Raw genomic sequence first — 8,302 nt, 5'->3', positions numbered from 1 at the left:
CTGCCTGTCATGGACATTGTCCCTGTCATTCCTCCAGGTTCCGGGTACCTTTGCTTTCTCACAATGTCAATAGTCGGATATTTTCTCACAATGTCAATAGTCGGATATTTTCACCCATTTTCACCCCAACTACTCTAGCGCTGTATGGATAGGAATGCACGTCAATGTTACGTAAGTGTTATGCGTTGTATTAAACTCCTTCTGAATTTACCGTTAAGCGTTACCGGGCCTCCTGAATTTACTGTTAAGCGTTACCGGGCCTCCTGAATTCACCGTTAATCGTTACCAAGATCCCCCCATGCAGACCCTCATCTAGGCGAATAGTTGCTGGCTCACTTTTTCTCAAATTACTTCTCAAGGAGCATCAGATCAGGTTGTTGTGTGTGTGTGAGCTTGATATGTGAGTGTCTGTTGCTTCCTTACACTTTGGCAAACTATTGACCAAATAAAGCAGAGCTCTAGAGAAGCAAACAAGCTTTCTATTGATATGTAATACAATGAAATTGATGCAGAAACAACGGAAATATGGTCAATCGAAGTTGATATTCCAAACTTTTTGTGCCGAGTTGAGTACTTACTTAGTTTACATCTTGCTGATACCAAGAAAGATATGTATTCTGGAATTTCTGGAATGCTGAAAAACGACTTTTAGATTTAAGCGAAAGGAATCAAAACTAGAAAGGTAATATTTACAAGCAAATACAGAATGTTACCTTCACATGTTGTAGTCTAACACTGGCAACTGTTTTGTTCATTCTTATTTGAACACGTTTCTAAATGTAGTGACCCAAGCCCCTGTAGATCTGACATTTGCTACATTATGTAACCGGACACCACATGGTGCCTGCTACTTTACCGGTTACCATGGTGACAGCCGTCTGGTCCAGGTCGTTGACTTTATTTGTGCGGAGAAGAAGAAACAAAGCAAAAACAGATATGTTCCCTTCTGTGAAGGTAACATAATAATGGCGACGGCAACACAGTCGATATCACCGATCTGGAAATAATTCTATCAGATACTAGTCTTCATCACACAAATAGCACTTCATATTTTGCCAACTTTTAGCCTATTACTTTTGCTTGACTAAATCGACCCACCTAACATCCAGGTGTGGGATTCTGTGAGGCTAATGAAACCCGGGACAACGAGATAGTGACACCAAGGAGATTAAAAAAGGAACCTGCAATACAGTCTATAGGTGTAGAGGCGGCGGCACCAATTTTTAGTTGGGGCGGAAATGTTGTATAATCAAACCCCCTACTAGGAGGGCCCGGAGGCAAGCACGTGTCTAATCTAGACCCTCTGAAAGACTATTTCCTGTATTTTGATTGACAAGTTTTGCTGGTACACTAAGCTAAGGTTAGTGGCATTTCTATTAAAGATACACAAAATACACATGGTTTTAGCTTAATATATATAATACTAGGGTAACGCCCCAAAAATACAAACTAGGACGATGGTTCATTGTGCAATAGTTGTATCAGTGACAATGTAGGGAAATGTATAGACAACAAAATGTACAGTCTAATATATACGTTATATCACAACAATTCCAGTTACTACAATACTATGAACTACACTGAGTGCTATCTGCGGGAATAAAGGGAACTATAAAATACATCAGATTGAGAACTTCTATGCTATTATCGACATAATATTTGTCAAACGTTATTTATGAATGGTACCGTTTCTTTGTTGCATGGCGTGATAATTGTATTGACCTAGGTGGATAGATATGGAGTCATGACATGATAAAAGTATATTGAAGGTGTCATCACATGTGTGTGGTAGACATACATTGGACTTACATGTGATTGATCGCATTAACATCTGTCTCTCTTCATTGTATGTAGGACAAGTCATAATGAAATGATAATCATCTTCAATGCTAGTGTCATCTTGACATGAAGGACATAGTCTCTGATCTGTTGGTATATTATGTTGACGACCTTTATCGATTTCGAGGCAGTGTGCACTTATTCTCAGTTTGGTAATGCTGTTCACAAAATATTTGTTTTGAATTGATAAGAGGTAGTTTCTATAACGAACTGAGATTTTATTTTAGAATACGCTTTGAGTTTATTGTTCTTTTTTTTTTTTTTCCATTCAAAGAGGAATGTGTCCTTCATGCGTTCTTTGAATGTGTTTCCAAAATATTTGCGTCAACGATAGGGTTGAGCCAAATATTTCGGAATCTATGTCGCCTTAGCATATCTTGAACATGTGCAGCTCAAGCTTTGTGTCCTTCGACAGCTACATCGTGATTTTTTCACAGTTCTAGTCTGTCATTAGACATGTTCTGCAGCCTGAGCCAATATTTTATCAGATGAGTCTGGGTGTCAATGTATAATGGGAAAGCTCCTAGTTCTCCCCATACCGCGGCGTTGACGGAGCTTCTGGGAACACGGAGTAGTATTTTGTAGAGAACATATTCTAAGTCGGGAACTTCGTATGATGCTGTTGGTTGCTCTACCGACACGTTTTGGTTTCTTAGTATGTTCGAATTATGCATTTTGTTTAGCTTGTCACTGTATTTCTTAAGACATATGAGTATATGGCGGCTGCGATTAGGATCAGTTTTCCGATACAAATATACATGCATTTTCACCATTTCAAGCGCCGAAGGTACGAGCCGTCGCAAGGTAGTTTCGGGGAGTTTTTGAAATTTGCACCATCTGAAACGCCATTTCCTGCATTTTGAGAGACAGATTTTGCTCACAGATCAAGCTAAATCTTATGAAATTTCTAGAGAAAAAAAAAACATTTGAGGGCAAAGACATACCGCCCAAACATATTTTCACTACGTGAGCACCGAAAGCGCAAGCCGTCTGAAGGGCGGATAAACTTTTAAAATCTGGACCCTTTGAAACTTTTCATTTTCTGCATTTCAGGGGCACATTTTGCTTGTAAACGACGCTCCGGCAGCATATTTCCACCATGTTTAGCGCCGAAGGCGGGAGCCGTCCCAAGGGGGACTTTAGAAATTTTGAAATCTGGTCCCCCGACAGTTGATGACGTCAGTGACCTCCGCGGCCATGCAGGCGACAGCACTGCAATCAGCTGCAGGTGAGTGGAGTTATGATGGAATCTAATCTTTGGTATATTTACCAACAGGTCAAAGACGAAAATTTGAAAAAAAAAATGAAGAATCTAATGTAACGGTATTCAATATGTTTGGTAATATGTTCAACCTTCTATACCACTGAGATGATAATGATAAGAAACTTTTGTATAAAATGGAAACTTGATGTTAACTTAAAGAAAACAAAAGTCACTATCTTCACAAATACGACCGTTCCTTCCCGAAAAAACATTCTCATTTGGGCAAGAAAAGTTGGAAATGGTTCATTCCTATTGCTATTTAGGCCTGAATATAACTTTTTCAGGCAGATCCCTAGCAAAAAAAAAAAAAAAAAACTGTCACCCAAAGCACGTAAAGCTATGTACAGTCTGAAATCCCTTATCCGTTCACAAGTATACCCAAACCTTCTGTCATAATTTGAGTTTAGATTCGGGTAAGTTAAGGTTTTATAAGTCTTATAAGATAGCATATACTATGAAAAATATCTAGAACTAGATGAATCCGATCTACGCTGTTAGAATTAGTGCCCACCTCCTTGAAATAGAATAAGGGCAAAGAAGTTAAATGTGTGCGAAAGGACTTGTAAATACTATATGTTGTATATGGTAGAAGACGAAACACATTTTATTTCGACATGTCCCTTCTACGATCAACAAAGAAAAGAAGCTGTTCAAAGATCTAGAAGTCACTAAATTCCATCCTAATCTTTCTACGCTTATAGACAGAAAGAAAACAAAACCCACATATTTTAGGTGGGTTCATTTTAGCCTCCCTATTTTTTTGCTCATAATACACGTTTGTTGGCCATTTCTTTTTGTGCTGGGTCGCTGATTAAGGACGGCAGTCAGATAAGGCCAGCAATCAGCGACCCAGTACAAAAAGAAATGGCCAGCAAAAGTGTATATTAAAAAAAAGGCCTAAGAGAGCCTGCTATTGAGGCTATGTCCATACGTCTTCTGCTGTCTCAAAACTGACGTCAAACCCAATAAGATACATTTTAGCGTTAGAATATAGACTTATTCAATATAGTTGCTTACTATATTGTTTAACATTGTCTGTATACGTCATTTGTGTCACTTGCAACTAGCTCTCGGGCAAGAACTTACAGTAAACATATTATTATAATGATAATAGTTTATTGCAAATTCTTGTCCGATGGCTAATTGCAGGTACACATGTGTACCATGAAAGGGACAAACAAACAAATAGTGTAGAACAGTATGGAATAGGTCTACTCTAGAGTCTAACGCTAGTAAAAGCTAACTCTAAACTGTAACTTGTTGGGTTTTACTCCTTTTCCTGAGACAGTGGAAGACGGAGGACCACACCTTTTCTATAATGTGTGGGTTCTGTGATGTTAGGAGGAAGGTAGTTTTCTTTTAGTCTGTAAAACACAGGCGAATCTGGTAGGAGTTTAGTGGCCTTTTTCAAAATTCCTTTTCTTTCGTGATAGTAGAAAGAACAGTTTGAAATAAGTTGTGTTTCGTCTTTCACAATGTTTGACGTGCAGGACTAGTAAATACAAGTTCTTTCACAAAGAGCGCAAGCAGGTAACTTCTTGTACCGCCCCTTCTCTATTTCCAGGGGGTGGGCGCTACTTTTAATTTAGCTGATTGCGGAGCGTACATCAAAATTGTTTAGTTCTAAATATTTTTTCATAGCATATGCTGTTTTACAGGTCTTTTAAAACCTTCTATGTTATAAGCTTACTGGTATCAATACGCAAATAATGAAGGCAACTTTTTAGGAGGGCAAACGTTTTTTATTCGCACGGCATCAGTGAGGGCTATAAAACAGAGAATATCACCCATGATGTTAATGCGTGGTCTACGGAAATCTTATTTGCTCATTTTGAAGCTGCTTTGTACGATTTACAGTGCGCACGCTGATGCCAGCAGCCCTATAATTATTATTACCTCTACCCGGTTCTGCGGATCGGTGGTCTAATGCATGTAGTTGACAAATAGGGTCAATAGTACGCGAGGGGACCTAATCTCGAACCAGATCCACGGTGCGTAATGTATAGTATCAAACTTCCGTTTGACTCCCTTGGCCGACTACACTCCTTGGTCAGCTTTAAAATTATCTTATGGCACCGTAGGATCTGCTTGGAGATTAGACGGGACCGGCCATAGCACGATGAGGATATAACTCCTCTGGCCGGAGGACTCCCCTTGCGTACTTTTGACTCTATTTGTCCAATTTCTACTATTAGAACACCGATCAGCGGAGCCTGATAGAGACTACTGTACATGGCCTATAAACCATATAAAGCAAGGACGTTATGGTATGAATGACCTACTGTAACCCGGGATCGAGAGCTGCCGATCTCGTTCCCCCTAAGGAAGAAACCATTCATCTTCAATATTATTCTTCAATAAACTTAACGTTATTATTATGTTGTCAGGAAATAATAGCAATCAATCTTGTATTTGATCATAAGTGCAATTACAGGTATGATCATTTAGATCATTTACACCTTACATCTTACTGTGAAGGATATTTTGAGGGATTGTTTTCTCATCCCCTTTCTTTTATATAGGCCCTTCCAATCACATGATGCGAGCGCGGATTACACGAACTCGTGAGTGGGTCAGCTGTGTCAGAGATCAAGTGAGAGATCTTATTATTCCTCTTGAAAGTACCTCAAAAACTCATGTCTTGTCTAGCTAGGTTCTCTAAAGATAGCCCTGTTCCTATTTATCAGTAGAGATAGGAGTGGACCGTCCGATGGCAGCTTGTTTGAGAGAGCAAGTTCAACCCGGCCTTGGACCCAAGTTGGAGAGAGAACTCATAGTCATACGGAAACAACAACAACAGATTTTGATACAGAAGGTGGGTACAACGCGCGATTTGATGTTATTTTAATGGCAATCAAGTGTCACAACACAGTAAGTTTTTAAGCAAGGGCGTTATATAAGTTGCTCTTCGCCTGTCAACAAATATTTGTACCCGGCCCCAGCCAGCGCCAGCTGGTTTGGCGGGCAAGACGATTGCCCGCCGCGCACGAGGACCCCCGGGGAGCTGTTGTCTGAGGACCTACTCTATCTCCAAGTAAAGTAGAGGTTAGGCTCCGGTTGTTTTTTTTTTAACGTTTTTTTAGTTGTTTTTATCGGGCTTTCTATTTTTTATTGTATCTTGTATTGTTAGATTTTGACAATACAAGATACCATTCAAAATAGAAAGCCCGATAAAAACAACTAACAAAACGTTTTAAAAAACAGCCGAAGCCTAACCTCTGCTTGGAGAGTATGATATTGCCTTGCTCAGTCACTGTGGCACTCGTGCACTTGGGATAACAGACGTCCATCATAATAAGGGGGAATGGGATAAGTATATGTATAACATGAACAAATATAGACCATGACTAATAATTTCTCCAGAGTCACAAATTATAAACTGTTGTATCATTGATTAAAGCAAGGACTGTTTGATGAGGTTACAAAGATTTTTAACCACCTTGATTAAAGGTGGTTTATATAAGTACCTGTTTCTCAATTTTGCTTTATTTTGTAGATGGCAGAGCGGACTGCACACATGGACCTGAACTTCTTGACCACAGCATGAACTTGATGAAGTAGTGGTGGAAGAATTCACATGGTATAACCTCCTTGGTAAGTCCAAGCTGTTATGTTGTAAAATTATTGTTTTGACCAAGGAGGTTAAAAAATCACTTTTTTTAACCTCCTTGTTTTGACAAAATGAATGGCTCTCTGCTCTACTTCTCTACTTCTACGAGTAACTTACACCTGTTAAAATTTTCATGTACAGACTCAGTGTTTGTTTTAAACTTTTTGTTTGAAGATTGAATGAGATGTTCAAACTAGCTCAAAGTGAAACTGTTTGTCCACAGACCCTTGGGGACAAATTCATACTTGTACGTTTTTGTAGTTGTGCAAGAGACAAGCTCATTTACATGAAGCCTAGAGGGATTTAGATTATAATCTCATAATCTCATTACCACCCAGCATCAAAGAAAGTGTTAAACAAAGGAAGCTTTGGCTGGGGTAGTTCACAGCTGTATGCCTGACTTTGCATAAGGTAATTAGCACAGCCTTGGCTGGTTCCCATGGCCAAAACATTATTTTTTTTATCAAGGAGGTATTTTAACCTTCTTGGTCTGATCTAGGTGGTTTTATCTTACCCATCATTGACCAGATTTTCCATCATTTTGAAAAGAATGGATTTTGAATTCTCAGTCTTTCATCATACACTTTCTATCAATTTGACAGAACCACCTAGCTGTGAATGATTTGAGATACTGAAATACTGTAAATGCATTTAAGTTTGTCGGGATTTAATTTCGCGGTAGCGGGAAAAAGGACACAGTCTAATACCATTGTAGAAAAATGTTCACGGTGGTTTTAAGTTCAAGGTGAAGAGGTCACCAGGAAAACGGCGAACATTAATCCACCGCGAACATTTTTGCATTTACAGTATACAGATATAACGTCTTAGCAGGGTTGTAGCCAGCCTGAAATCATTTTCAGTCCCCTTGATTTTAATGGGAATCCTATCAAGCACCAAAGGCATGGCGTGACGTTGCGCGTCATTTCTAGGGGGTCTGGGTCCCAGAAAATTTTTAAATCCAGACCCTCTGAAACACTATTTCCTGCATTTTGCTTGTAGACTAAGCTGCTCAATGGCACCTGTTTTGGTGAAGAAGAACACATGGGTTTTAGTTTTTTTATATCTTTACATATCAATTTTGTCTGTCCCAGGGGACGGAATGGGGAAAACTTTTCCAGTCCCCAGCTGCAAAATTCCTTCAAAGGACCGAAGGAAAGGTGCTGACTACAACCCTGCGTCATGGATATAAAAAAGAATACTTGAAATGTAAAACCGCAAAACTGCTACAAATACAACAGCCAACAGACCAACTCCTCTACTCTAGCCTAGAGCCAACATGTCCCCAAACGCCCAAGGAAATTCTACAACAGGCCCCGAGTCGTGCGGTTAAAATTATTATTGATGAATGAAGACCTTTATTGCACATTTTTGCCACACCGGGCTAAGAACAGGTCAGTACAAGACTTGTTGAAAAGATTCAGCTAACTGATACAAAATGAAGTTGGATACATTCAACTTCTCCTGGCTTTTCTGTCATACTCATAGTGAAGATAAATTGTTGTTTATTGCAAATTCTTGCCCGTGGTTTGTCTATTTGCATTAGGAATATGAATTTTTCTACAGAGACCCCTTACGGAGAATGGAAATAG

At 39.3% G+C, this 8,302-nt stretch overlaps 1 protein-coding gene and 1 long non-coding RNA gene across 10 annotated transcripts in view; both read left to right on the top strand.

Moving 5' to 3' along the window:
* LOC118409394 (mediator of RNA polymerase II transcription subunit 25-like) overlaps positions 1 to 8,302 on the top strand; it is a 56,773-nt gene that overhangs the window by 5,251 nt on the left and 43,220 nt on the right. The gene's annotated exons all lie outside the window — the stretch shown is intronic.
* The window catches only part of LOC118409398, a 13,617-nt gene continuing 10,843 nt past the window's right edge, over positions 5,529 to 8,302 (top strand). The window contains exons 1-2 of the long non-coding RNA XR_004830441.1: positions 5,529 to 5,918; positions 6,600 to 6,697. This is a non-coding gene — a long non-coding RNA (uncharacterized LOC118409398). The remainder of the gene's footprint in view (positions 5,919 to 6,599; positions 6,698 to 8,302) is intronic.

This window comes from Branchiostoma floridae, chromosome 2 (genome assembly GCF_000003815.2).
Source record: "Branchiostoma floridae strain S238N-H82 chromosome 2, Bfl_VNyyK, whole genome shotgun sequence".
In the NCBI taxonomy this organism is placed as follows: Eukaryota; Metazoa; Chordata; class Leptocardii; order Amphioxiformes; family Branchiostomatidae; genus Branchiostoma; species Branchiostoma floridae.
This window is presented reverse-complemented; position numbering and strand designations above follow the sequence as displayed.